The sequence below is a fragment of the Mirounga angustirostris genome, unplaced genomic scaffold (assembly GCF_029215605.1).
Source record: "Mirounga angustirostris isolate CCGP_5_RB_7025 unplaced genomic scaffold, mMirAng1.0.hap1 SCAF_2, whole genome shotgun sequence".
Taxonomy (NCBI): Eukaryota; Metazoa; Chordata; class Mammalia; order Carnivora; family Phocidae; genus Mirounga; species Mirounga angustirostris.
This window is the reverse complement of record NW_026991710.1, coordinates 81,980,635-82,008,342: the sequence shown is the minus strand read 5'-3', so window position 1 is coordinate 82,008,342 and position 27,708 is coordinate 81,980,635. Positions and strand designations below refer to the sequence as shown.

Genomic DNA, 27,708 nt, shown 5'->3' with positions numbered 1-27,708 from the left:
TATTTAAGACTCCCATTTGGCAGACTGGAGCTAGGAAGTCTCCTTTCTGGCTTAAAGAAATAAGTGGCCACGTTGGAGAAGCCATGTGTCAAGGAACTTCAGATGACCTCTTGCACCTGAGGGCAGCCCCCAGCCAACAGCCAGGAAGAAGCTGGGATCCTCAGTCCTGGTGCTGCAAGAAAATGAATTCTTCCAACAAACTAAGGGAGCTTGGAAGCAGATTCTTCTCCAGTCGAGCCTCCAGATGAAAACACAGTGTAACTGATGCCTTGACTGCAGCCTGGTGAGACCCTGAGCAGAGGACCTGGCTAAGCTGTGCCTAGACTCCTGACCCATAGAAACTATGGACAATAGTGTGTATTGTTTTAAGCCATTAAGTTTGTGGCAATTTGTTACTGGAAATGGAAAGTTAATATAGATATATTGTCCTTACACTACACGCGAGGAAAGTGAAATCTAGAAGTTCCATCACTTGCTCAAGGTCTCACTACTGGAAAGTGGTAAGGTGGGTGTTCAAGTGCAGTGTGTCTCCTGCATGGCTATGTGTTTACCTGTTGTGCTCTACTGACTACCCAAAGCTAGGAGTTCAGGAAATAAAGATGCTTCAATCTGCTAAAGATGTAAGAGTGGAGGATGGTTTAGAGAATCTTGATTTGTCATTCACAGGGGATGAAGGCAACGGAAGAAATACAGAAATAAAAATTAAAATGTGAAATATCTTGGGGAGGGAGAACCCTGGATCAGAAAGTCCTCAAAAAACAGTAAAATTAGTCCTGTGGTCCCTGATGCCAAGTCTCTTTCCCAATGGCCAAGTTTGGCTGGGCCACCAGGATAGCAATCTATGGAGGGGATCTTATTTTGACCTTGTAGTAGGGAATATTAAAGTATATGTTCTCACATATAAGCCACCAGGGTATAGAGCTCTTTTATTTCTAAGGCAAGAGATGATAAAGAAAGCAAGTTTTCCCAATTCTCAAAAAAGGTGCAGACAGTGTGTGTTAGTCTAGTTTTGCTTACAGAGAAAAGAACCTTTGAAAAAGGATGCTAGGAGATGGCTGAAAGACAAGGGTAAGTTTCAAAAGAGAAAATCGGGGAAATGTATCATAAAAAAGTCTTTAGGATCACAGCTATAATGACATTTCACTAAAGAAGCCTTTCTTTACCACTCTAAACAGGTCCTAGCTCTTTTATTCTCCTCAGTGATCCTTGTTTATTTGCTTCTTGGCATTTAGCACAATCGAAATAATATTTGTTTACTTCCCTTTTGCTCCATAAGAACTGGGATGATGTCTGTTTTGTTCATCAGTGGATGTGTAGAGGTAACACACCTGTGCCTGGCACATAATAGAAGTTCAACACACACAGTATTTGTCAGATGAATGGATGAAAGGAAATCGACATACCTGTTCTATATAATATAAAGAAATAAAGAAGATCTTTAGAAAGGAGTGGACTTGAGGATGAAGCACGAGCTCAGAGAGTAGACGGGCTCAGACAGCCGTAACACAAGGCAAACTCACATAGCCCCCTCCTGGCCATAGGCGGTGAAGCACTCAGGGCCAAGAGCAAACTTCTGACCAAAGATGGAGGAGGCTGGAGGAAAGACAATTATACGGGGTCTCTGAATTCTTTGAATAAAAGTTGGCGAATTGTAGGAGGAAAGGAAACACACAAAATCACATTTGTGTCGATGAGGTTATTGATCCAGTGGAAATGTGTGAGTCAGAGACATGTAAAGATCCAGAAGAGGCAACTGGAAAGATAGGACACATTCTTCAAAGAGAAGATTCTAAAAGTTGAAAGGAAAATAGTGAAAACTTGAGGAAACTGCAGTTATAGAAAATGGCTGTCAGATATTTATGGAAAGTTCTTGGTAATTGGAAGTGTACAGATATTGTAGTTAAATAAATTTTTTGGTATTACAATTTTCATATTTAAATACAAATATGTAAAATAGTATACCTAGAATAACTTCAAAAGCATGATATAAATGTAAGCAGTTTTTTTCTTTTAAATCCCAGCAGTGAGGAAAATTGATCATTGATGTGAGTGTCCCTTGATGAGGCACCCTTGTCAATTGAGCCGTTAGGCATGGGATTCTTTTTCTCACAGAAATACTCTAAGTGAAGCAACAAAATGTTCAGTACAGGAGATGTTCTGTAGAAGCAAGATAGAGTAAAATGAAATACCAGTTGTCAACATATTGTTTGCATTTTTCCTCCTAATTTTGCTTCTAATAATATTTTCCTTTTTTTTTTTCTGTGTTCAGTTCTTTCCCTGATGTATTCTGTAATTATTCAAGGAAGAGTTAATATTGATGACCCTCTTACAATAGTTCTTGGCAATAGTAAGCAGCTATATAAATATTTGATAAATAAATGCATATTACGAAAATATTCACCCTTGAGATATGAATTTAGCCCTTTATATGCTTTTCTTCATTATACTTGAAATAACATGGTTAACCATATGAAATGGAACTGATGATTTACAAAACCAGTGGAGAGAAGTATGTTAAGGGGGTTGGTAAGCTTATAAGAAAAAGAGTTAACGGTCTCATTTTCTTATAAAGACCTTCTTTATTCTATGCTCCTCCTTCATACTTCTCATCCAGAAATCTTAACTAAACACAATGGGAATTTTATTCTGATATTTTTAAACACTGAAGCTCCTATTTATCTATAAAAATAACCTCTTCCTTTTCATTAGTGGCTGATCACTTCTCCCTTGCCATTCTTAAAAGAAACAGGACAAATAAGAGTTTATTATTCATGTCTCTATATTCATTTTATCGCTCTAGAAAACGGGATGCAGATTGAAGAAAATGGAGGCTGTTCAATATTGCCTTGTCATCAGCAGATGAACCAAGACCGAATTCATGTCTCTTCACCGCCAGACCTCTGACTACATTAAAACCCTGCTGGTGAGCCGTGGGAAATTTTTCCCTTCCCAGTTGGTGCTGTTTGAACTACATTTAGAACTTCGCAATGTGTGCCTCCGGCCTTGTGTTTCTTCTCTCGGCCCAAACGCGGGAGGTGACTGAAGCGAGGGGGAGGACCCAGAGGCAGGACTACCGTGCCTGCACCTGCTGGAACGGCTGGTCCCTGTGCTTCCCTCCCGCCCCTCGATCGTCACGTCCACCTCTCCACCCGTGCAGCTGCGGCCCCCTTCTGCCCTAGCTTGTTTCTGGCCCTAGTTCCTACGCGGTGTCTGCAGACAGGAGCGATGGGTGAAAGGAGCGACTTGGGGAAGGGGGAGGAGCCAAACACGGGAGCGGGTGGTGTGTAATGAGGTTGTGTGCCACGTCACTTGGAGCGGCCCCTGCTACACCTCTGCGAACCACCCCATACTGACTCCACCTTGGAGAACTAATACTTCAAGCCGGGCTAGTTAGCGAAGGAAAGCAGATACTGGGATGCCTGGTGGCTCAGTCGGTGAAGCATCTGCCTTCCGCTCAGGTCATGATCCCAGAGTCCTGGGATCCAGCCCTGCATGACGCTTCATGCTCAGCGGGGAGCCTGCTTCTCCCTCTCCCACTCCCCCTGCTTGTGTGGGCGCGCTCTCTCGCGTTCTGACAAATAAATAAAATCTTTAAAAAAAAGGAAAGAGACTTCACATTTTCACATAAAATGTTAAATTAGGGAAGAATTGAGTTCATTGAATTAGGCAAGAATCATTAGTCATAGGATAATTAGTAATATAGGTAAAGGGAGCTTATTTCTAACATAATAGCAACAACGAAATACTAAAAACTGTATTTTGCTCCAAAGTGAAAGGAAGTTCAGTGAAAGTTTTTAGTTTGCTGTTCTTATGAGAATTACTGTGGGTGGGCAATGCATCCAGTTCATTCTTAGCCAGAGTAATCGCCAGTTATGCTTTTTATTTTTATTTTTTTAAGAAGGGCAGTGGGAACTGGATCTCAAGAAGGGTTCCAGCCTGAGCAGCTTTTCAGATGTTATTTAAATTCTCTGGACCTCAGCTTTCTAATTCGTGAAATCGAGGGTTTAGTCTAGACCAGGGGTGAGCAAACTTTTTTTCCATAAAGGGCCAGATAGAAAATATTTTAGGGGGCGCCTGGGTGGCTCAGTTGGTTAAGCGACTGCCTTCGGCTCAGGTCATAATCCTGGAGTCCCGGGATCGAGTCCCGCATCGGGCTCCCTGCTCAGCGAGGAGCCTGCTTCTTCCTCTGACCCTCCCCCCTCTCATGTACTCTCTCTCATTCTTGCTCTCTCAAATAAATAAATAAATCTTAAAAAAAAAAAAAAGAAAATATTTTAGGTTCTGTGGCCCACACAGTCCACAGCTCAACTTTGCTCCTGTAGCATGAACCTAGAAAGACAATAAGAAAAAGAATGCATGTCGCTATGTTCCAATATAACTTTATTTACAAAAACAGGCAGTGGGCCAGATGTGACCCCTGGGTCTTAGTTTTCCCAGATCGCTCACTTCCCAAGTGTTCCTCAGAGATTTCTGGGGCTGCCTTGAGGGAAGAAGAAGGATTAAGGAGCCTGAGCAAGTGGGTTCTGTGGTTCTCATGTCCATTTCAACCAGAGCAACTCTTTTTCATATTTACAAATAAGATTATTTTTAAAGCATCTTCAGTTGAAAAGCATGTAAAGAAAACATCAGCTCTGTAAAGTTGCCTTGAAAATTGTGTGCTTCCCAGTAGTGTCAACCACTCTTGTGTTTTGGACCGCCTATCTGCGCCCCAACCCCCCTGCCCCCGATGATCCGATGGTCCCCAGATTTCCCGTTACAGTTCAGAGTCCTCCCTGGATTAGACTCCTACATTTACTTTCCTTCTGGATAATTATCTCTGTTGGAACGTTCCACAGGCACCTCATAACCAACACATTCAAGATACAACTCACTGTTTTCACCCCAAACCAGCTCCTTTTCTCTTTTTTCATTTGAATTAATGGCTCCAAATTCCCTCTGGTGACACAAACCAGAAACCTGAGACTTTCTTCTCTCTCTTCTTCTCCACTGAAAAATCAGTAACCGATCTGACAGATTTTATCTTGTGATTACCTGTTCCAACTGCTTTAGTGCCTGGGTCTTAGTTCAGACCTCCACTAGCTCTCATCTGGGCTATCATCCAATGAGAGAAAATGAGAGGGAGAAACGAGATGGGGAGCCAACTGGTTTTGGCCACCCTCTTCACCTGTGACAACGGTCTGTCTAAAGTACAGATCTGAGTTAGAAACTCACCTAGTTAAAATTCCTCATTAGTTTCTACCCTGTGTAAGAGAAAGCACATGTTCAGCCTGGAATTAATCCACAGTTGTCTGTAACTGACCCCCACTGATTAGGTGGAACCACATGAAACCACCATTTTGTGGCACAAAATGGTTGACGATAGCAATGTGTTATGATTCACCTAAAACTCTGACCTACTGTCATTTTCTCACTCACACTTCACACATAAGGGTAAATTCCTTTGCTAGAATGCACATGCCCATCTTTCTCACTGGCCTGATCAATTCATACACAACTCTCACATCTTAGTTCTGGTAGACATTTCTTCCAGATCTTCTCCAAACTGCCAACCTGTAAATGGTTCCCTCTCTGTGTTCCCATAGCAACCTTTGCAAAGGCCAGCGAGAGCATTTAGGCACTGGGTTGAAATGATCTGTTCGTGCTCCAGTCTTCCCCAGGAGACCTTCAGGTCTTTGAGAGCATCTTTGTCTCCTCTCTGCCTGGCATGACACATTCCGTTTGTTCATCTGAATGGAATGGAACAAAACTAGCAAGTTCTTAGCAAATACTGATCACTAATAAATTAAACTGACTTTGGGGATTTGAGCCTGACTAGTGTTTTCGTATGCTAATAAATGTGATTTGAGGCATGAAGCGTTAATTAAATGAACTGGTAGCTTTGAGAATTGGAAGATAGAATAAACCAAAGGCCAGTACTTTCAGCCACAATACTTATATCCCACTAAATGATTTGAGTAAAGGACTTCTGGAGTTCTGTGGTGGGAGAAAAGCATTTTATAGTATAAATAATGCAAACTTTCATTTCCAAGGTCCCCGACTGTGCAAATTGCTTCTTCCTGAATCTCCTCTTTACATACAGGTTTGCATAGATGAAGATGAGATATTTCAGTCGCCCTCTCCTTAAAAAAACATACCGAGAATATTGTAGGCAAATAGTAATATTAGTTTAGATCGAAAATAACTCTCAATCATAATTATAGCAACTCAGCTGTGGAACTATATGCAGTGTGGGAACAGACATATATATTGGGCTGTTGGCAGAGGTAAGCAAACTTATTCATGCCAGGATAGAATGCTCCCAAATAAAGCCCCCCTGTCTGGTGGAGAAATAGGCAACAAACCAGCCAGCAGACACATCTAATTGGTCACATAGTTATGCTGGGCTCCTAGAGAAGAGAGCCCAAGGAAGAAGGCAGTAATTCATCAGCATGTTCATTTTGAGGGCCACGGCCTGTCACCCTGTGGCTAGAAGCAAGTGACAGCTCCACAGATTTGAAGAACTGTAGTGAAACAACAAAAACTAGCAGGCTTAACCAGGGGGCAAATATTGAACACCTCTCCTAGATACTGTGCCTGATGGGGGCTCTCACAGATAAAGCCTCACTGTGGCATCTTTCCCTTTTCTTGAAATACTGATCCCAAGCATTAAGCCATCTCGCTCCCATAAATGTCAAGAGCTATGTCCCTAGCACAGCACCAGGCATAGCAATTAGGAAAGGTTTTTCAATAGTTAGACCTCTCTTGCATAGGAAGACAGGGAAATGAAGGCCAGGAAGGGAGAAAGAGGCCCTGGTGCAGAAACTCCAGGAGAACATCCAGGTTGCAACATATCCTGTGCTCAGAGAGGGCTTCATGCTCTGGATATGGAAGTTTCATGTGTGGGGGATGTGTAGAGGATTTCATGGCTCTTATCGTGATCAGTGTAAAATCTAAATATAGTGCATGCTGTTTTTCTCCGCTTCTTCCTCTTCTTCCCCTCTTGTTTCAGAGTTGTGTGGCTCAGCAGAGGAAGCAAGATGACCTTTCTAAGCTCCATTAGATAGAGTCTGAATTTACTACCACATCTGGTTCCATATCCATAAGAACTCTTATATATCCCCATTTGTTCTTTGCCTTCACTTAGAGTTTCATATGTCCTGTGCTTTTTCTAAAGATAGTGGTAGTGATGATGATGATGATGATGAGCACAGTGATGATGACATGTGTTTAGCCACTGTTTACTGGACATCTATTATATGCCCCACAAGTACTTTGAGGAATTTACATACATCATTTACTCTCATCTACTCATTATCTGATTTTTGTTTGTATAAGTCACTGTGTTAGGTTTTATCATCTCCATCTTTTAAATGAATAAATGGTTGGTGAGAGAAAGGTTTGGTCACTTCCGGTTGTCAGATAGTCAGTAACTAGCAAAATTGCATTTCATTTGCATTCTGTTTGACCTCAAAGATCAAGCTCCATCTGCTTGACACCTTTTGCTGCAAGTGGTTGCATGCGGTTGGTTCTCCACTGTCATCTCTTTCAGTTCCTCTTACTCCTGAGTTGGCTTTCTTGACTTTTCTTTCAAAGTATCCCACATATTTCATTTAGTACTTTTGTATGGCTATTTCCAAATTTGCCTTTCGATTCCAACTCTCATTCACAGCACACCACTACTTAGCATTCTCAGAAAATGTTCTCAGAATATATTTTCCAGAGCTTTATAGAAAAACAAAGCATCCGATCATTTTTCTCAAACCTTCACTAATTGAGATGTTTTTCATATTTCTGAAAGCCCAGATAATTTGTCCTGTTCTCTAATTATATAATCGTTATGCCAAATTTCAATCTTTTCTGTAACAATGTACTAGAGAAATATAAATATTATTATGTCTTTGAACTTCTTTTTAATTTAATTTAATTTTATTATGTTATGTTAGTTACCATACAGTACATCATTAATTTTTGATGTAGTGTTCCATGATTCATCATTTCCGAATAACACCCAGTGCTCCATGCAATAGGTGCCCTCCTTAATACCCATCACTGGGTTAACCCATCCATCCACCCCCCTCCCCTCTAAAACCCTCAATTTGTTTCTTGGAGTCCATAGTCTCTCATGGTTCATCTCACCCTCCATCCCCCCCCCCCCATTCTTCCCTTTCTTCTCCTAAGGTCCTCCATGCTATTCCTTATGTTCCACAAATAAGTGAAACCATATGATAATTAACTTTCTCTGCTTGACTTATTTCACTTAGCATAACCTCCTACAGTCCCATCCATGTTGATATAAAAGTTGGGTATTCATCCTTTCTGATGGCTGAGTAATATTCCATTGTATATATGGACCACATCTTCTTTATCCATTCGTCTGTTGAAGGGCATTTCGGCTCTTTCCACAGTTTGGCTATTGCAGACATTGCTGCTTTCTTTTTTTTAAGATTTTATTTATTTATTTTAGAGAGAGAGAGAGTGTGAGTGCAAGAGGAGGGGCAGAGGGAGAGAATCTCCAACAGACTCTGTACGGAGCACAGAGTCTAACGTGGGTCTCCATCCCACGACCCTGAGATCAGGACCTGAGGCAACCAGGAGTCGAACCCTTAACCTACTGAGCCATCCTGGCACCCCATGTCTTTGAATTTTCTTGAACTGACTTCCCCTATATCTTCTGAAGTTCATTTGATACCTCTAAATGACTTGTTAGGGAAGTTTTCAAATTGTTGCTACAGGAATATCAAGAGAAATAAAGTGTTAATATTCCTCTTTTGGCGTCTAAAACATAATTTTCAATAACAATTCTGAAAGGTAGTCATTTTGGAGAGAGAAAATTATAAAATTCCTCTGTCCTCACCTTTAGTATATCAAAAATCAGGCCCAGTGAACCTATTCATAAAAATCTATTTAAGGAGGGTCCTGCTCTGGCAGAAATAAAAAGAGAGGAAAGACTTCCTTCTTCTACTGCGGATGGGCTGTGAGAGAAGGAGGGTGATGCAGATGGTGACAGGGGAGGAACCACCCAGAGGAATCCTACTTGCCTGAGCATGCTAGAGAAAGGGTAGAAGGTGCTAAGAGAAGCCAGACCTGTGACCACTTCCAGTGAGATTCAAAGAGATGGTAGAGGGGTATTAGCAGGAGTGAGCTTAAGAGATTGTACCTTTTATCTAAAATGGTCAAACTCATAGAAGCACAAAGTAAAGTGACTGTTGTCAGGGCTTAGGGAGAGGGAGAATGGGGAGTTGTTCGAGGGGTATAAAGTTACAGTTATGCAAGATGAGTAAGTTCTAGAGATCTGCTGTATAGAATTGTGTTTATAGTTAACAATACTGTATTGTACATTTAAAAATTTGCTAAGAGGATAAATCTCATGTTATCATTCTTAACACAATAAGAAAAAGAGGTAATGCCTCAGTTTACACAGAGTATTCATGGGGTACAAATGTGCCCAGGTGCTGACTGAGAAGAGCACAGTGTTTCTTAGAGCATCACTGGTCTGTCAAGCCTGGTTTTGGGAAAAGGAGGCCTCTGAGAGTGGGGAGCCCAATAACCAAAGACCATGTGGTCATTACTGGTGGAGGTATTTATCTGTATTCATCAGTACAAGGAGCAGCTGAGACCAGCCACTCTGCAACAGAGCTTGGCAAGATCTAAAGGACTCTGCATGAACTCATGCCTTTCCCACCAGCCCCGTAAGCAAGAGGTCACATGAGCCAGGGCTCTCTCCCACGTATATGAGGCCATCCTGAAAAGGATCAAGGAGAAAAAAAGATGTTTGAGAGACTAAGCAATTCTAATGATGAAACCAACTCAGTCTCATTATAGAAAAAAAAAAAAAAAAAGTGCACAGAAAGAAGGAAACAATACTCAAAATCCCATAAAATCATAGATAACAGCTTTTAACATCTTGCAGCAGGTCCTTTACAATGTAATTTACTAATCAATATCTCTCAATCTCTCTGTCCTCTTCTCTCTATATCTCCCTCTTTCTCGTGGTTCTGCCATTTACTACTCCTCTGACCTTGAGAACATTCATCATTTGTAAAGTGAAGGTAATAGTAATAGTAATATCTACTTCATAGAACTGCTTTAGGATTAAATATGAAGATGTATATGAATGTCAGTGCATAGTAAATATTCAACAGATTTTAGCTGTTTAGTTGTGTTTTTTTAAATAGGCATGATATATATATATATATATATTTTTTTTTGGTACTAGTTTTTTTTTTTTTAAAGATCTTATTTATTTATTTGACAGAGAGAGAGATAGCGAGAGCAGAACACAAGCAGCGGGAGTGGGAGAGGGAGAAGCAGGCTTCCCGCCGAGCAGGGAGCCCGATGCAGGGCTCGATCCCAGGACCCTGGGATCATGACCTGAGCCGAAGGCAGACGCTTAACGACTGAGCCACCCAGGCGCCCAGGCATGATATATTTTTAAAAGTACAAATATATACTGAATATCTTTTTATATCAACACATAATTTTTCTATAACATCACTCTAAAGAGTTGAATAGTACTCAAAGATATGACTGGGCCAGGGGCGCCTGGGTGGCTCAGTCCGTTAAGCATCTGCCTTCAGCTCAGGTCTTAATCTCAGGGTCCTTGCTCAATGGGGAGTCTGCTTCTCCATCTGCTCCTCCCCCCACCCCCAGCTTATGCACTCTTTTTCTCTCTCTCTCTCTCAAATAAATAAATAAAATCTTTAAAAAAAAAAAAGAAGATATGACTGGGCCAAAGTTGATTTAACCAAGCCCTCTATTGTTGAGCATTTAGGTTATTTCTGATTTCTCATTACACATAAATAGTTCTCATATAAATATTCTTAGAGGTACATATCTAGAACAAATCCTTTAATGTTTCTTTAGATTAAATCTCCAGAAGTGCAATTTCTTGGTTAAAGGACAGGCAAATTTTAAAACTTCGAATACATATTTCCAGATAGCTTTCCAATAAGGTTGAACTCGAAATTAAGGTGTCTTTTAACAAATTCAGCAAGAACATGTCCAACTACATATCCTTCTTCATCCCGATAATGTAGCTACAATTCACAGCAAGATAAAATTCTGCTGTGAGGTAAAGAAACTCCACCTGGAACAACAGGTCTGATATTTATACTTCCAGATAGAGTGAAATCTGAGAGAAAGAGGGGAGGAGGTTCTCAGTTTACCCCCATAGTCTTTGTGGCTGATAGCCAAATGTCAGACGCAACAGACACACCTGTCTTTTCTTTGTAAATCATTTTGTAAAGGCTCTTGTTTGAAAGATAACTGCATTTTAATTAGCTAGCATTCTACATCATTATGTTACCTTCCTATCTGAAAATGACATTAAAAAAAAAAAAAAAACCCTATTACCCTAAAAACCCCTCCGGTCTTGAGTTTAGTTTTCACCCCTGCATGGATCATCATGGCTATGACTTCCTTAGGGATTACTCACAAGAGCAAGAACAGTCTGCTTCGTGCATGGAAAGACTGGAAACCACTAATCTACAGAACTTAATTTAGAAACAACCTGCAAAAGATAGTTAGCAACTAATGAAGGTTAACTGAACCCTCCCTGGGGATGGTTCTCCTGGCTTAGATATAACTGTGCAAAGCCTTTTTTCTCCATCTGTTACACCCAGGAGGCCGGAGAGGGAAAGAAGATCAACATGAGACAAATAGAGTCAGCTCTTCTGCCTTATTCCTGCTGCCCTACTTAGGAAAGCAGTTCAGTTCAGTCTCAGAAACTGACACACATTTTCTCAGCTGTTCATGGTCATTTTCTCTAGATGAGAGCCCCGTGGTACAGTAATTACCAGATTCAATCACTTTGGTTGTCTTAGGACAAACCCTAATGTGGAAAGATTCTAAGCTATAAAATGACGATGGTATCTTGGTCATTTAATTCAGATGTTTTAAAGAAATTTCTATATTCGATTTCTTTTGCAGTAGAAGTGGCTTGATAGTATTAACATTCTTAAATGAATGAATCACTTCAACAAGTTCTTTTTCTTTCTAGTTTTTTTGAGAAATAATTGACACACTTCACTGTATAAGTTTAAGGCGCACAGCATGATAATTTGATTTACAGATATTGTGAAATGATTACCACTGTAGATTCAGCTAACATCCGTCTTTCATATAGATACAATAAAAAAAAAAGAAAGGAAAAAGGAAAAACAATTCTCTTTGTGATGGGAACTCACAGGATTTACTCTCTCAACAACTTTCCTATATATCCTGCAGCAGTGTTAGTTACAGTCACACATGGTACATTGCGTCCCTAGCACTTACTCATCTTACCATGGAAGTTTGTACCTTTTGACTACCTTCTCCACTCCCCACTCCCCACCTCTGGTGATCAACCACAAGTCTAATCTTTTCTTCTACAAGTTTTTTTTTTTATTATTCCATATGTATATGAGATCATACAGTATTTGTTTTTTCTCTGATTTATTTCCCTTAAGCATAATGCCTTCAAGATTGTTGCAAGTGGTAGGATTTCCTTGTTTTTTTTTTATTGCTGAGTAATATTCCACTGCATAAATAAACCACAACTTCTTCATCCATTAATCCACTGATGGACAATTAGTTTCTTTCCATGTCTTGGCTCTTGTAAATAGTGCTGCTATGAACATGGGGGTGCAGATAGCTTTTCAAGTTAGTTTTCTCATTTTCTTTGGATATATTCCCAGAAGTGGAATTGCTGGATCATATGGTAGTTCCATTTTTAATTTTTTTAGGAAACTTCATACTGTTTCCATAGTGGCTGCACCAATTTACAGTCCTACCAACAGTGCACAAGGGTTCCCTTTTATTTATTTATTTGAGAGAGAGAGAGAGAGAGCACAAGAGGTGGGGAGGGGCAGAGGGAGAAGCAGACTCCCCACTGAACAGGGAGCCTGATGTGGGGCTTGATCCCAGGACCCTGAGATAATGACCTGAGCTGAAGGCAGACACTTAACCAACTGAGCCACCCAGGCGCCCCTGCTTTGGTCTTCCCTCTTGGGATTGCTTTGTCTATTCAGGGTCTTTTGTGGTTTTATATACATTTTAGAATTGTTTGTCTACTTCTGTAAAAAAATGCCATTGAAATCTTACTAGAAATTACACTGAATCTACAGAGAGCTTTGGTAGTGTTGATGTTTTAACAATATTGATTCTTTCAATCCATGAACACTTCTCCCTTTATTTGTGTCTTCTTCAATTTATTTCATCAATGTCTTGTAATTTTCAGAGTAGAGATCTTTCACTTCCTTAGTTACATTTATTCCTAAGTATTTTATTGTTTTTAATGATACTGTAAATGGGATTAACTTATTTCTTTTTCAGAAAATTTGTTGTTAGTGTTTAGAAACACTGCTGATTTTTGTATGTTAATTTTGTATCCTGCAACTTCACTGAATTTACTGATTAGATGTAACAGTTTTCTGGTGGAGTCTCTAAGATTTTCTCTCTATAAAATCATGTCATCTTCAAATAGAGACAATTTTACTTCTTCCTTTCCAATTCTGATGTCTTTTATTTCTCTATCTTACCTGATTGCTCTAGCTAGAACTTCTAGTACTCTGTTGAATAGGAGTGGTGAGAGTCAGCACCCTTGTCTGGTCCCTGATCTTAGAGGAAAAGCTTTCAATGTTTCACCATTGAGTATAATGTTAACCGTGGGCTTATCAAATATGGCCTTTATTATGTGGAGATACATTTTTTCCATGCCTAATTTGTTAAGAATTTTTATCATGAATGGATGTTGAATTTTGTCAAATGCTTTTTCTGCATTTATTGAGATGATTATATGATTCTTTTCTTTCAATTTATTAATGTGAAGTATTACCATAATTGATTTGCATATACTGAACCATTCTTGCATCCCAGGGATAAATCTCACTTGATCATGTTATATAATCCTTTAAATGTGCTATTGAATTCAGTTTGTTGGTATTGTATTGAGAATTTTTGCAACTATATTCATCAGGGATATTGTCCTATAGTTTTATTTTCTAGTAATGTCCTTTTCTGATTTTGATATCAGAATAATGCTGATTTTGTTAAATAAATTTGGGAGTGCTTCCCCCTCTTTGATTTATTGTAAGCATTTGAGAATTGGTGTTAATTCTTCAAGTATTTGCTAAAATTCCCCAAGAAGCTGTCTGGTCCTGAGCTTTTCTTCATTGGGGGATTTTTTGATTACTGATTCAATCTCCCAACTGGTAAATGGGCTATTCAAATTTCTATTTTTTCCTGATTCGGTTTTCGTAAGTTGTGTGTTTCTAAGAATTTTTCAACTTCTTCTAAGTTGTTTAGTTTGCTCACAAATAGTTGTTCACTATAGCCTCTTATGGTCCTTTGAATTTCTGTGTCATCAGATGTAATGTTTCCTTTCTCATTTGTTTTGTTTATTTGGGTTCTTTCTCTTTTTCCCTTGGTTAGTCTAACTAAAGGTTGTCAATTTTTTTCTTTATATTTTCAAAGAAACAGCTCATCATTTGGTTAATCTTTTCTGTTTTTTGTTTTTCTGTTCTGTATTTCATTTACTTCTGCTTTAATTTTTATTATTTCTTCTAACTTCGGGCTTTGTTTTGTTTTTCTAGTTCCTTAAGGTATAGAGTTACACTCTTTATTTGGGATCCTTCTTGCTTCTTAATGTAGTTGTTTATTGCTATGAACTTCCCACTTAAACCTGCTTTTGTTGCATACCACAAATTCTGATATGTTTTGTTTCCATTTTCACTTATCTCAAGAAATGTTTTTATTTCCCCTTGAATTCTTCTTCTTTGCTCCATTGGTTGTTCAGAAGACTGCTGTTTAATTTCCATGTGTTCATGAATTTTTCAGTTTTCCTCTTGTTATTGATTTCTAGTTTTATGCCATTGTGGTCAGAGAAGATACTTGGTATGATTTCCATCTTCTTGAATTTGCTGACTTGTTTTGTGGCCTGACATATGGTCTATCCTAGAAAATGTTTCATGTGCATTAGGGAAGAATGTGTATTCTGCAGTTGTTGGATAGAATATTCTATATAGGTCTGTTAGATCCATTTGGTCTATAGTGCTGTTTAAATTTGCCGTTTCCTTATTGATTCTCTGTCTGGATGATCTACCCATTGTTGGAAGTTAAGTAGAAAAATCCTCAGCTATTATTGTATTGCTATTTATTTCTCCTTTTAGTTCTGTTAGTTATTGTTTTGTGTGTAGGTGTTCCAATATTGGGTGCATAAATATTTATAATTATATCCTCTTGATCCCTTTATCATTACATACTGATTTTCTTTGTCTCCTTTTACCATTTTCAGTTTAAAGTCTTCTTTGTCTGAAATAAGTATAGCTTTTGGGGGGTTGCCATTTGCTTGAAGTGTCTTTTTCCATCCCTTCACTCTCAGTCTATATGTGTTATTAAGGCTAAAGTGAGTATCTTATAAGAAGCATATTGCATCTTGTTTTTTTAAATCCACTCAGCCATTCTAAGCCTTTTAATTGGAGAATTTAATCCTTTTATGTTTAAAGTAATTATCCATAGGTAAGGACTTACTATTGCCATTTTATTAATTGTTTTCTGGTTGTTTTGTAGATCCATTGTTCCGTTTCTTATCCTGCTGTCTTTTCTTGTGTGTTTTGATGTCTTCTGGTATGAGTGTGCTTTGACTTCTTTATCATGTTCTTTTGTGTAATTACTACAGAATTTTCCTTTGTGGTCACCATGAGTCTTAAATAAAATACCTTAAACTTATAACACCCTAATTTAACCTGATTGCAATTAACTTCAATAGAATTAGTAAACTTTACATTATTACTTCTTCCCCTCACAATTTAGATGATTGCTGTCATAATTCACATGTTTTTTATATTGTTACTAATAAGAGATTATTATAGTTATGGTTATTGATACTACATTCATTTTTGTTTTAACTTTTAAACTAGAGTTGTAAGTGAATTATGCATCACTATGCTATGTTGCTGAATCTAACATGACTGTATATTTACCACTACCACTAATATTTACACTATCTCTTTATGTTTTTATGGTGTTAATTAGCATTCTATAACTTCCACTCAGAGAACTTCCTTTAGTACTTCTTGCAAGGCAGCTTTGGCAGTAATGAATTCCCTCAGCGTATGTTTGTTTGGGAAAATTTTTATCCCTCCATCATTTGTGAAGGACAACTTTGCCAAGTATAAACTTCTTGGTTGACAGTTATTTTCTTTCAATATTTAAAATATGTCATCCTTTTCTCTCCTGCCCTGGAAAGTGTCTGTTGAAAAAATTGTAGCTATGGGGATTCCCTTGAATGTAACTTCTCTCTCTTCTCTTGCTGCTCTTGAAACTCTGACTTTTGACAATTTAATTATAATGTGTATAATGAATCTGGATGTTCATTCTCCCCCCCCACCCAAGTGAGGAAGGTTTCAGCCATTACTGCTTTAAATATATTTTCTGTTCCTTTTTATTTCTCTTCTTCTGAAATTCCCATAGTGCAAATATTGTTTCTTTTCATTTTGTCTTAAAATTCTCATAGGCTTTCTTTACTTTTTATTTTTATTTTTTTTTCTTTACTTTTTAAAAATTTCTTTTTCTTTTTGCTCCTCTGGATAATTTCCAATGTCCTATACTCCAGGTCACTGATTCTACTTTTGAAATTCTCTATTAAATTCTTTAGTTCAGTTGTGAATTATTCAACCCCAGGATTTCTGTGGTTTTGTTTGTTTGTTTTTGATGGTTGCTATTTCCTTGTCAAACTTCTCATTTTGTTCATGCATTGTTTTCCTAATTTTGTTTAGTTGTCTGTGTTTTCTTGTAGTCCACTAAAATTCCTTAAGAGGGTTATTCTGAATTCTGTGTCTGATGGTTTATAGATCTCCATTTTTTAGGGTGAGTTATTGGAGCTTTATAAGTCTCCCTTGGTGGTGTCATATTTACCTGATTTTTTGTGATCCTTGATTCTTTATGTTGGTATCAGTGTTTTTGGGTAACTGGGCCTCTCTTCCAGACTACTTTGGCAGAGAAAGTTCTTCCTCAGTCAGCACAGTTTGGGTTTCTGGGTGTATCTGCTGGTAATGTCCTTGGGTTTGTGGGAGCTGCTATTATGGCCTATTTTGGGGTGAGACAACTATTTGAGCTCTGAGGATGGGGATGGGGGATGTGCCACTGGCTGAGAACAGTTGGATAGGATTGCTGGCTTGATTACCTGCCCATGTAAGTCTGTAGGGTGGACTCAGCAGTTGCCTGGATTCTTTGATCAGGCTTAGATGGTTGGGCACTATATTCAGTTATAGATGGGCTATAAATTAGCTTTCTTGTCTTGGGAGGGCAGCTAGACAGGGTTCAGGACCTGTACAGCTCATTGTTTGGGGGCCTAAATCAGGCCAGAGTGTGTCCTGAATTCCCTTGTCAGTTGAGATCACTAGCTTTGCTCTGCAGATGGGGAAGCCATGGGCTGTGCTCTCTGTTCATTCGCCACTATACATAGGGCTGTTGAACGGGCTATACAGCTTCCTGTGTGCTATGGTTAGATTCCTTGATTGGATAGGCTGAAGGCTGTATTCAGTGATGAATGGGGATATGAATTAGATTTTCTGTCCAGGTGCAGCAAGAGAAGTAAATCTGGTAAAGCTCATTGTTGTTGTCTTAATTCAAGCCAACTCACATTCCAAGTGCTGACTGAAGAGGGTCCTGGCTTTGCTCTGCAATGTATCAGCTTTGCTTACCCACCTCTTAGTTCCAGTGTTGCTGGGCTGTACTGCTTCCAGGAGCTGTCTCCAACCCTTCTGATTGGGGGGTGGGGGGAGGGGGCCTAAGACCCTCTCCACAGAGGTTGGAGCTATGTCTCATCTCCTTTGCCTGGGGGAGGAGAGCACACTCTGGGTATTCTCAATTTCTCAAGCAGGTTCTCCAGTTGGGAGGCGCCAGGAACTACCTTCACCCTTGGATATGAATTAATCCCCCTGCCTGTGCATACCACAGAACACTCCACCCCTGGTACTGGCTTTGCTCTGGAAGCAATCAGCTTTGCCCACCACCTCTCAGCTTGAGCAGGACTGTGCCACACAGCTTCCAGGAGTTTTCAACAGTCCTTCTGGTCATATGGGGCTGGAAGACACTCTCCACAGTGGATGGGAGTGTGATTCAGCTCCTTGTCAGTGCATGGGGACACCAGGCTCTAGGGCTGGCAAAACTCCTCATTTGAGGATCCCAATCAGGCAGATCTGTACCCATCAAGTTCCAGGTGGGAGTGCCCCCCAGACTTGGTTCTGTAGGTGGGCAAAACACTGATTGGGATTACTACTCGGGCACTGCAGGTATGAACTCAGTCTGCCAAGACCCATATGGTGGTTGTTGCAAGTCCTCCTCCCCTTCTTCACCACAGTCAGATTCTCAGTTGTTGAGCCCTGCAGATTCCCCTGTAATCCCTGTGGTGTGAGATCAGAATAGGGCTCCTGCAAAGTGACCCACAATGCTGGAGTGGGGCTGGTTGTCCCCACTGGGTTCTCTTTTCCCACTGGAGGAACCAGAAGTTCAGGGGAGATCACTCTGTGTGGTGCTGCACTGGCCTAGGGTAGAGGCAATGCAGTCAATGTGTAGAAACATCTCTTACCTTTCTAATACAGTCTGTCTTGGTCTCTGTGGTGCAGGGAATGCTTCAGCCTAGGTTTCTAGGCTTTCTCTCAGTAATGTCTTATTCTTGAATAGTTGTCAGTTGTTCTTCTTGTGATGGAGAACAAAGGCAGGAACAACCTATGTCACCATCTTGAGGTCAACACATTCTTGATAAACATCTATGATGGGCAAAGCAGTGCAAGTATCTTTCTTTCAAAGGATCTCAGGGTCTGAAATGAGAGATAAAATATAAACAAATAACTAAAATTCAAGGTAGAGAATGACGTTGACACAAGAAATGCATAAATTAAGTAGTATTGTATTTCAGGGGAAAGGCAGATGATATTCGATAGAGAGAAATCAAGAAGAGTTTGCTGAAGGATGAGGTATACCAAGTAGGTATGGACCTGCTGAGATAAAGGCAAAGGCAGGCAGGTGGGGGAGAATGGGCGAAGTTGTTCTGGGAACTGCTAACTGTCGTTTTTGATTAACAGATGGGATGTGTGAAGGAGTGTGGGGGATGTGGGGGAGATGCAGTCAGGAGGGTATAGAAGCCAAATCATGGATACATAGAATATTAACATTACAAGGACCTTCAATCTGGGATTGCTCATTAACAACTTCCTCATTCAATATCTGAGGAGAATGAGGCCCATAGAGGTGAAGTGACCTGCCCAATGTCACATACATAGCTAAGGAGCAGAATAAAATAAGTAGCAGAATTGTGAGTTTTAAATGTCTCAGACTATATTTAAAAATATAGTTAAATTTAACATAAGATAAAATTTTAAAATATCATCACCATGATGTATGTACACATATCTGTTTGGAATATACCTAAGAGTGAAATGGCTGAGTCAGAGGATATTCATATGATGCAGAAGTTGACCTTTAGTAGATCCTGCCAGTTTTCCAAGGTGGTTGTACCAATTTATACTTCCACCAGCAGTTCTCTATAATCTTGTCAACACTTTGGATTGTCTGTTACATTTTAGCCTTTCTGATAAGCATGTATGTATTTAGTTTGCAGCTCCCCGATGACTCACGAGATTAAGCACCTTTTCATATGTTTATTAGCCATTTGTGTATCCTCTTGTGTGAAATGCCAGTTCAAATTTTTGCTCAATTAAAAAAAATATAATGCCTTAGGGTGCCTGGGTGGCTCAGTTGGTTAAGCAACTTCCTTCAGCTCAGGTCACGATCCTGGAGTCCTGGGATCATGTCCCGCATCAGACTCCCTGCTCAGTGGGGAGTCTGCTTCTCCCTCTGACCCTCTCCTCTCTCATGCTCTCTCTCACTTTCTCAAATAAATAAATAAAATCTTTAAAAAAATTTTAAAAAATATGATGCTTTAAAGTTACACTACAGAATTGGAAGTCACCTCAACAATGTATGTCATTAGAGGCAATTTAAGTTTTATTAGCTTATCTGGGACACACACGCCCAACAAAGATGGATTGAGAAGCTAGAGAGTGTGGTCCACTTGGTCCCAAGCAAAGTTGTTTAATAAACACAATTTGCCTTTGCTATCCTTTCACCTCACCTATTTGGTTTTCACCCTTCCAACTTCTTTGTGATAACACAGCCCCACTGACAACTCCTCCCCATCACCCCCATCTTATTCTGTATCCTGGATGGGAAGGTACATTGGAAAGTACCCCTCTTAGGTCTCCCTTTGTACTTTGTGCATATCAATACTTTTGTGAGTTTTTAATGTGCAAAAGTAGCCCTGAAAAGAGCTGAGTTTGAGAGTGGGGACAAAATTGAATTGGGAGTGAGAAAAATCCAAACTGGAGCAGGAAAGGACTCAGCCCTTGAAGGAATGTTTAAAGAGGAGAAATGAGAGGGGGATTCCGAATCCAGTAGGATGATGTGGTCACTGAGAAATTCCCAATGGAGGGGGTTTAAATGATTTTGTAAGTTAAATTAAATTTTTAAAATTTTAGTCTTCTGGGGGCATCTGGTTGGCTCAGTCAGTTAAGCATTTGCCTTCAGCTCAGGTCATGATCCCAGAGTCCCAGGATGGAGCCCCGCATTGGGCTCCCTGCTCAGCGGGGGTCTGCTTCTCCCTCTACCACTCCCCCTGCTCATGCTCTTGCTCTCTCTCTCAAATAAATAAATAAAATCTTTAAAAAAAATTTTTGGTCTTCTGGAAAAGACATATATATGGTTTATAAATCAAAATATATTCAGTGAAATGTCTTAGTCCAACTTTTGTCCCCATCTACCCCATTCCACCCTCTCCCACTCCCAGGTAATTTCTTTTTTAGTTTCTAGGGTATCTTTCCAGTGTTTATGCAAATACAAACCAACATTAATTTATGTTTTAATTTTCTAACTTCTAAAAATATTTTAATAGCAATGTCTAATATTCACTTCAAGTTATTTGAGATGTGAGGCAAATCTTCAAAATTTAGCAAAATCTGCTTCACATGTCTTTTTTTTTTTTTTTATTTTAGAGCGAGAGAGTGAGTGAGCATGAGTAGGGGGAGGTGCAGAGGGAGAGAATCATCAAGCAGACTCCCCACCGAGTGGGGAACCTGAAGGGGGCTCAACCTCCTGACTGATGAGAGCATAACTAGAGCTGAAATCAAGAGTCAGACACTTAACTGAAGGAGCCACCTAGGCACCCCACAACAGTCTTGTTTATTGTGTGGTTGTGATTGTGTCAAGGAACAGGACTGATTTCCATATCTGGGTTGACATGATGTGGAACAGTAAGTAATGTGTAGAATGCAGAGAGAAGCCATACACCGATTAATTCAGCAGGAGAAAATTGAAGCCAAAGGTGTTTGTGAGAACATAAACTCACAAAGAATTGATAGAAATCTTGGGAAGGTGTTGGGTTTTCCACAGAATGTGTAGTGGTGGTTGGAGCCTATCTTATTTAGGCTTTAAAGGACAGAGTGGATTCAGTTGATACATGAATTATACATTATTGCCTTCAACTATGAAATAATCCTTAGTTAATTATTAACTGTTATGCTGGACCTTGGTGATAACACATCTCATTGCTAAGCTGAGAAGCTTAGATATTTCTAAAGGCAAAGGAGGAGTCATTGAAGGTTTTTAACAGGGGAATGACATAATCAGAATTATATTACTAGAAGTTTAATTTGGCAGCCCCCAAATTAACAATGCTATTCCTAGATTTGGGAATACCCTTTAAAAGTATATTGGTTACCTATTGCTGCAAAATAAATTATCCCCAAATTTACTGCTTAAAACAACAAGCATTCATTATCTTAGTTTCTGTAGATCAGAAATCTGGGCATAGTCATTGCAAGATTCAACTCTTCACTGGCTACTAGACTGGGAACCCCAGTTCCTCCAAGGTTATTGGCCAGAGACCTCCCTCAATTCTTTGCCAAGTGAGCCTTTCCATAGGATAGTTCATTACATGGCAGCCAGCTTCCATCAGAGTCAGCAAGTGAGAGAGCAAGAAAGAGAAAGCAGAGATATGCATAGAAGATGTGAAGATGGCTATGTGAAGATGAACTCAGGATCGTAGTAATGCATCTACAAGCTGGAAGAGAAGAATGTACAACAGAGCCTTCCCTAGTGCCTCAGAGAGACCATGGCCCTGCTGATACCTTGATTTTGGACTTCTGACTTCTAGAACAGTGAGGCAATACATTTCTTTGTTCTAAACCAGAAAGCAGAGAGGGAAGGGAAGGGAGAAAAAGAAAGGGCAAGCAAGATGGAAACCAGAGTCTCTTTGTAACCTAATCTCAGGAGTGGTATCCCATTACATGTGCCATATTCTATTCACTGTGCCTTATTCTGTTCATTCAAAGCAAGTTGTCAAACCCAGTCGACACGCAGGGGAGGGGATTACTCAAGGGTGTAAATATCAGTAGGTGGGATTCATTGGGGGCCATTTTAGAGGTTATTTCAACCTAGTAAGCTACAAGTCATGAGGCATTGCAGTAGGTGGTTCCCGTTAGGCCGAGATAGGGGAATGGTGTGAAAATGAAGATAGAATTAGAATTGCCAGGACTTGCTAACAGATTGGATGGGTAGGATGAATGGAAAAAAGGCGTCAAGCCCAGCTGATTGGGATGATTGCCAAGGGAGTCACAGAGAGAAAACATATGAGGAGAGGCAGATTTGGGAGAAACGTCAGTTAACAAGAATAGATTTTAGGAAACTCGGCATTAAGGGATTAGGAGAGAAAGAACCGAGAATTCTTTTGGTTCCATTGACTTGCAGCAGCTGGTGTAGGAGCAAGACCATATGGGCTGGAGTTAGACCCGGGTTCAAATAGCGACTCTCCCCATCACTTTCAAGTCCTGTGCCCCTGGACAAACTACACTGATTCTCAGTTTCTCTTCTGTTAATGCTCAAGTCAATGCCTACCTCTCCGGGTTGCTTTTAGAGCTATATGAGATAAACTCTTTAAAAATCCTAGTACAGAGTAGGTGCTCAGTAAAGAGCACTGAGCATGGTATCCTCCATGTTCTCAAAAGTAGATATGAAAATATCCTTCATCAGTGTCTCCTTACAGCCATCAGATAACCCCATTTATATCATGTTACTTTGTTAACTTCAACAACTGTCATGAGGTTTACTTCTATATACCTGTATGGTTCCAAATCATTTTATATGTGTAGGTTTTTTATGTATATGTCTCAATCGTGTCACACAAATATCCCCCACATGTGGATACCCAAACATTTAAACTTGGATGTCACTAGCATTCCTTATGTGCATAAAATTAGTGTGTTGCTTTCCTTCTGTCTCTCTCTTTCTCTGAGGCCTACTCCAATGTCCAGCTAGAATGTCATTTTTAATAGCCTCTCCTTTTATTGGGTAAGAAGACAGTATAGTAGGTTAAAACAAAACAAAACAAAAACAAAAACAAAAAACTAGACTACATTTGAAGACCTGGGTTTGAATCCTGATTTTCTTTTTAGCCATGTAAACTTTCGGGGTTCCAGCTTCCTCATTCATAAAAATGGGGGACAGTATGACCTGCCTTATAGCCCTCCAGAGGAAATGGCCCATGATTACAGAGGTTGCCATCATGCTTGTCTTCCCTGTAGCAACTCAGGGGTCAAGGCCATGTCATTGCGTCTACTGTTGCTTATTTTCTCAGGCCCACCGATGAGCCCTTTTTGAAAGCTCAGCCCACGTACTCTCCAAATCCAAACCTGAAGATTTCGGATTTAATTGAGGCAACAGCATCCAGTCTGACTACCCAGGACAGCTCTGTCTTTAGACTCCAGGGCTATCCACTTTTCTGCTTTGTTCTTGAAACACTAATTTCTAGCAGATGTGTTCCCTTTATACATGGGGTCTGGTCTGGGGCGACTTTCTAAGGAACGACTCTGCTCCTGGCTAGAAGCTCAAGCTTTGCATGAAGGGACTTATGTCCAGAGTTTGTGGGTTTAGTTCCTAAACCTCATTCACCCCCTACCTCCACGTCCACAGTATTCTCTTGACATTCTTATCTGAGGACTCCTCTGTGCATCTGCTGGCCCCCCCTTGAGTTCATGTGCTATGTGGCATCTCAGCTCTCCTCCCTGGTACACCCCCACACCTCCCTGTCCCGGCACTTGCGTGAAGGTGACCACTTTTGATATGAATCATCACAAGAGACCTCCCACTTTAGGTATCACCTGAGTTGGCAAAACCTCCCACCAGATGTCTGTCCCAGCCTCGAATTTCCTATCTGGGGAACTCCCCAGAATCCCTGTGTTGCCAGGACTGGGGTTTGCTTGCCTCCCTTTGAGCCCCCCTCCCTTCCAGCGTTGTGGTCCTACCCCTTCACCCCAACTGAAATCCTGCCACTGGGTTACCACTTCATTCTCACTTCCTGCTATTGTCAGGGTTGCATGTTTAGATCCAGAAACACTTTTAGTTGCTATAGAGGGACTTATTGTTTCTTGCTACAGGGTTATTCTTGTTCCATGTGCTATTCTCTCGGTCTAGAATGCTCTCTGTCTCCCTGTCTTTCAGCTGCTAACTCCTTTTTAAGCTTTGGTTCCAATGTCACTCCCTCCTTTATCTCAATTCTCGATCCTCCTGCTCCTCCTGTGAAATCTCCACCATCCTGTACCTCTCCCATCACAGAGCTCATCACATGATAGTGACATTTCCTTTTTATTTATACATAGTCCCTTCTAGATTCTAAGCTTCATGATGACAGGGAGTCCATCTTCCCACTGTATTCTTGCGCACAGTTGTTGAATAATGAATAACAGTAATATTATTTCTTATTATAATATAATAATTAATGAATTACTGTGAATAACAAATGTTTTTCCAGATGCTAGCTAAGTGCTTATCTGAATCAGAATATCTCTTGCCCTGACAGGAATCAATGTCACGTTCTGATGCCTGATCCACACCCTTGCAACACTCTGCTTGGCCCCCTACATTCCAACAGAGGTGTTTGTTGCTGTGCCTTCCAGACACTGCATCTGGCCAGTGGGACCTCCTCAAGGGAAAACAGTTGATCCTGCAATGGTGTGTGTCTACTTCTTCCCAACCTGTCCCTCCCTACTCTAGTTTACATCCTGAAGTAGGCAGCTTCCAAGATGGCCCCCAATGATTCTCACCTCCTGGCGTTCATGCTTGTGTATACACTGAGTAGAGTTGAGCCGTGTAACCAAGAGGATGTCGCAGAAAGGATGGATCATGACTTTGGAGGACAGGTCATAAAAGATACGTGGTTTCTGCCTCATTGTCTCTTGGGTTCTTAGCTCTGAGAGAAGCCAGCTGCCATGTAATGAGGACACTCAAGCATCCCTAGGAAGGAGCCGAGGCCTCCTGCCAAGAGCCAGCTTCAGTTTTCAACATGTGAGTGAGCCATTTGGGAAGATCTTTTCTCCATTCAAGCGTTCAGATGGCTGCAGATCTGGCAAACATCTTGGTTACAACTTCATAAGAGACCTTGAGGCAGAACCAGTCAAGCTTCCCCTGAATTCCTACTCTATAGAAGCTGTGAGATAATACACATTTCTTATCATAAGTTTCTAGGTTTGAAAATTTGTTACACAGCAATATGTAACTAATTAAATTCCTTATTTCACCAGTGAGACCACTCAACCAACCATGAAAGCCCCGTCTTAACAGGATGACAAAAGTTGAAAATACATATGAAAACCTGACTAAAAGTGTGAAAATATGGTAATTAAGGCCAGCATGTGCACATGTGTGTGCACACACACACACACAAAACAACAAGTGTCTCCCTCATTTCCCATGGTTCCTAGCTGAAACAAACCGCTGACCCATTTAAGCATAATACAGATGAGAAGAAAAAAAAAGGTAAGGGGGACCTAGGGGGTTCAGTCAGTTATGCATCTGACTTCAGCTCAGGTCATGATCCCAGAGTCCTGGGATGGAGGCCCACATGGACACCCGCATGAGGCCTGCCTTGGGCTCAGCAGGGAGTCTGCTTCTCCCTCTGCTCCCTCCCAGCCTCCCCCCTCATGGTTGCTCAAACTCTCTCTGAAATGAATAAATAAAATCTTAAGAAAAAAGGAACAAGGTAAAATTTTGCTCTAAAGGAAACTAAGTAAAACACAGTATCCATGTTTGGCTTTTTGGGTGGAGTGCTAATTCTACATCCCAAGAAAATCCACTGGTCAACGTAGAAAAAAGAGTGGTAGGAGGATGTAAAATAGATATACTAATAAAGGGGCAGCTTTCTTGAGACAGATGTTTTTCAGCCTAGGAAGATAAAGGTTGAGAGGAAATATAATATCAGTCTTCAATATCCTACAGGCCATGGAAAAGCTAAAGAGGAATTGTTCATCTGATGTCAGGGTGAATGCTTAGGTCTTTAGCAATATGGCCTTTGTGGCAGTCTCGTCTATATTTGGATTATAAAAAAAATTATCCACACCAGGAACTAAACATATTTTTTTAATCGTACAGAAGTGGCATGTAAAGCTTATAAACAGCACAGGCTTTGGGGAAGCTGGCCTGTAAAGGTAATAGCCCCTCCTCACCTTAACGAGCCCCAGGGTTGGTGTGTCTGAGCATTCGAAAGGTCTTGCAGTCCCCTCATCCAAATCAGCCGTCTAACGAGCGCTCTCACCTTCTCTCACACCCTTCCCAATCCATTCTCCACAAGGCAGCCAGCATGCTCATTTTCAAATATAAAACCCATCATCTCTCCTTCGCTATGCCCTTCGGGGTCCTCTCACTGTCCTTGTGGGGCAGTACAGCCTCCTCACGGTGACTGCTCAGGCTCCGCAGGCCTGGTCACCCCCCGCCTTCTTTCTCTTCTGCAATACCCCAGCCCCTTCCTATCTCGGGCTTTGGCAGCCGCGGCATATCCCATGGCTGACGTACTGTCCTCATTCGGGTTTTGAGTCTAACTCCCACATCCCAGAAAGGCTTTTCCCGACAATCCCTTTGAGCACGTGGTTGCTTTCCTTTGTAGCATTTATCATTATCGGAAAATAATTTTTTTTCTTGCTTGTTTATTGTCTGTTCGTATCACCATGCCCTAAGTTTCAAATGTCTTGCTCGCCCTTGTACTCCCAACACCTAGCACTGTGATTGACATTTGTCATCCTCCTCCTCCTTATTAGAATAGTGAATGAGGCAAAATAGACAAGTGAAGAGCTGGCTATTTCAGGGCAAATTTCCATAATCAACACCATTTCACACACTCTTCCCTCCTTCTTTTCCCTCCTCCCTCTGTCCTTCCCCCAACCCTCCACCTGCTCTTTCCATGTCTCTGTGGCTTGCAATAGGTAAAAAGTCTCAGCTTTTTACTTTGCTGCTCCCGGAAAGTGCAAAGCAACTATACTCTGCTTTTAGCTTCTGACTGAAAGATTTCATGACCTGAACTGGGGGCTCCCTACCTGCCTGAGTTTGTCTAACAGTAGAGGGAACATGCGTTTCCTGTTTGGGGAAAGACTTTTGCACATATTTAGCTCAGTGGTGTTTTTCTGTTGAGGTGTAATCCTAATGTGTGGCAGAAAGTGTTGAGTGAGTGAAGGAAAGTGCCATGCGAGGTAGCACTATTAATAGCAATCTGGAAAACGGACACCTGCAGGAGAGTCAGCCTCACGTCCAACCATAGAACTTAACGTTTGTGCCAGCTACGAAGTAGCAGAGCTTTCCGGGACCATCGCCCTGGAAACAGCATCTACTGAAATGTCCTCCTTTTTCATTTTTGTCATCCTGCCTGTTAAC

The 27,708-nt window shown here is 40.6% G+C and overlaps 1 long non-coding RNA gene across 1 annotated transcript; it reads left to right on the top strand.

Annotated features, from left to right (window-relative positions):
- On the top strand, window positions 1-27,708 carry LOC135362985 (uncharacterized). The gene is made up of 4 exons (XR_010408580.1): window positions 1-505; window positions 2,801-2,923; window positions 24,869-25,497; window positions 25,590-27,708. It is a non-coding gene; the product is annotated as an uncharacterized LOC135362985 (long non-coding RNA).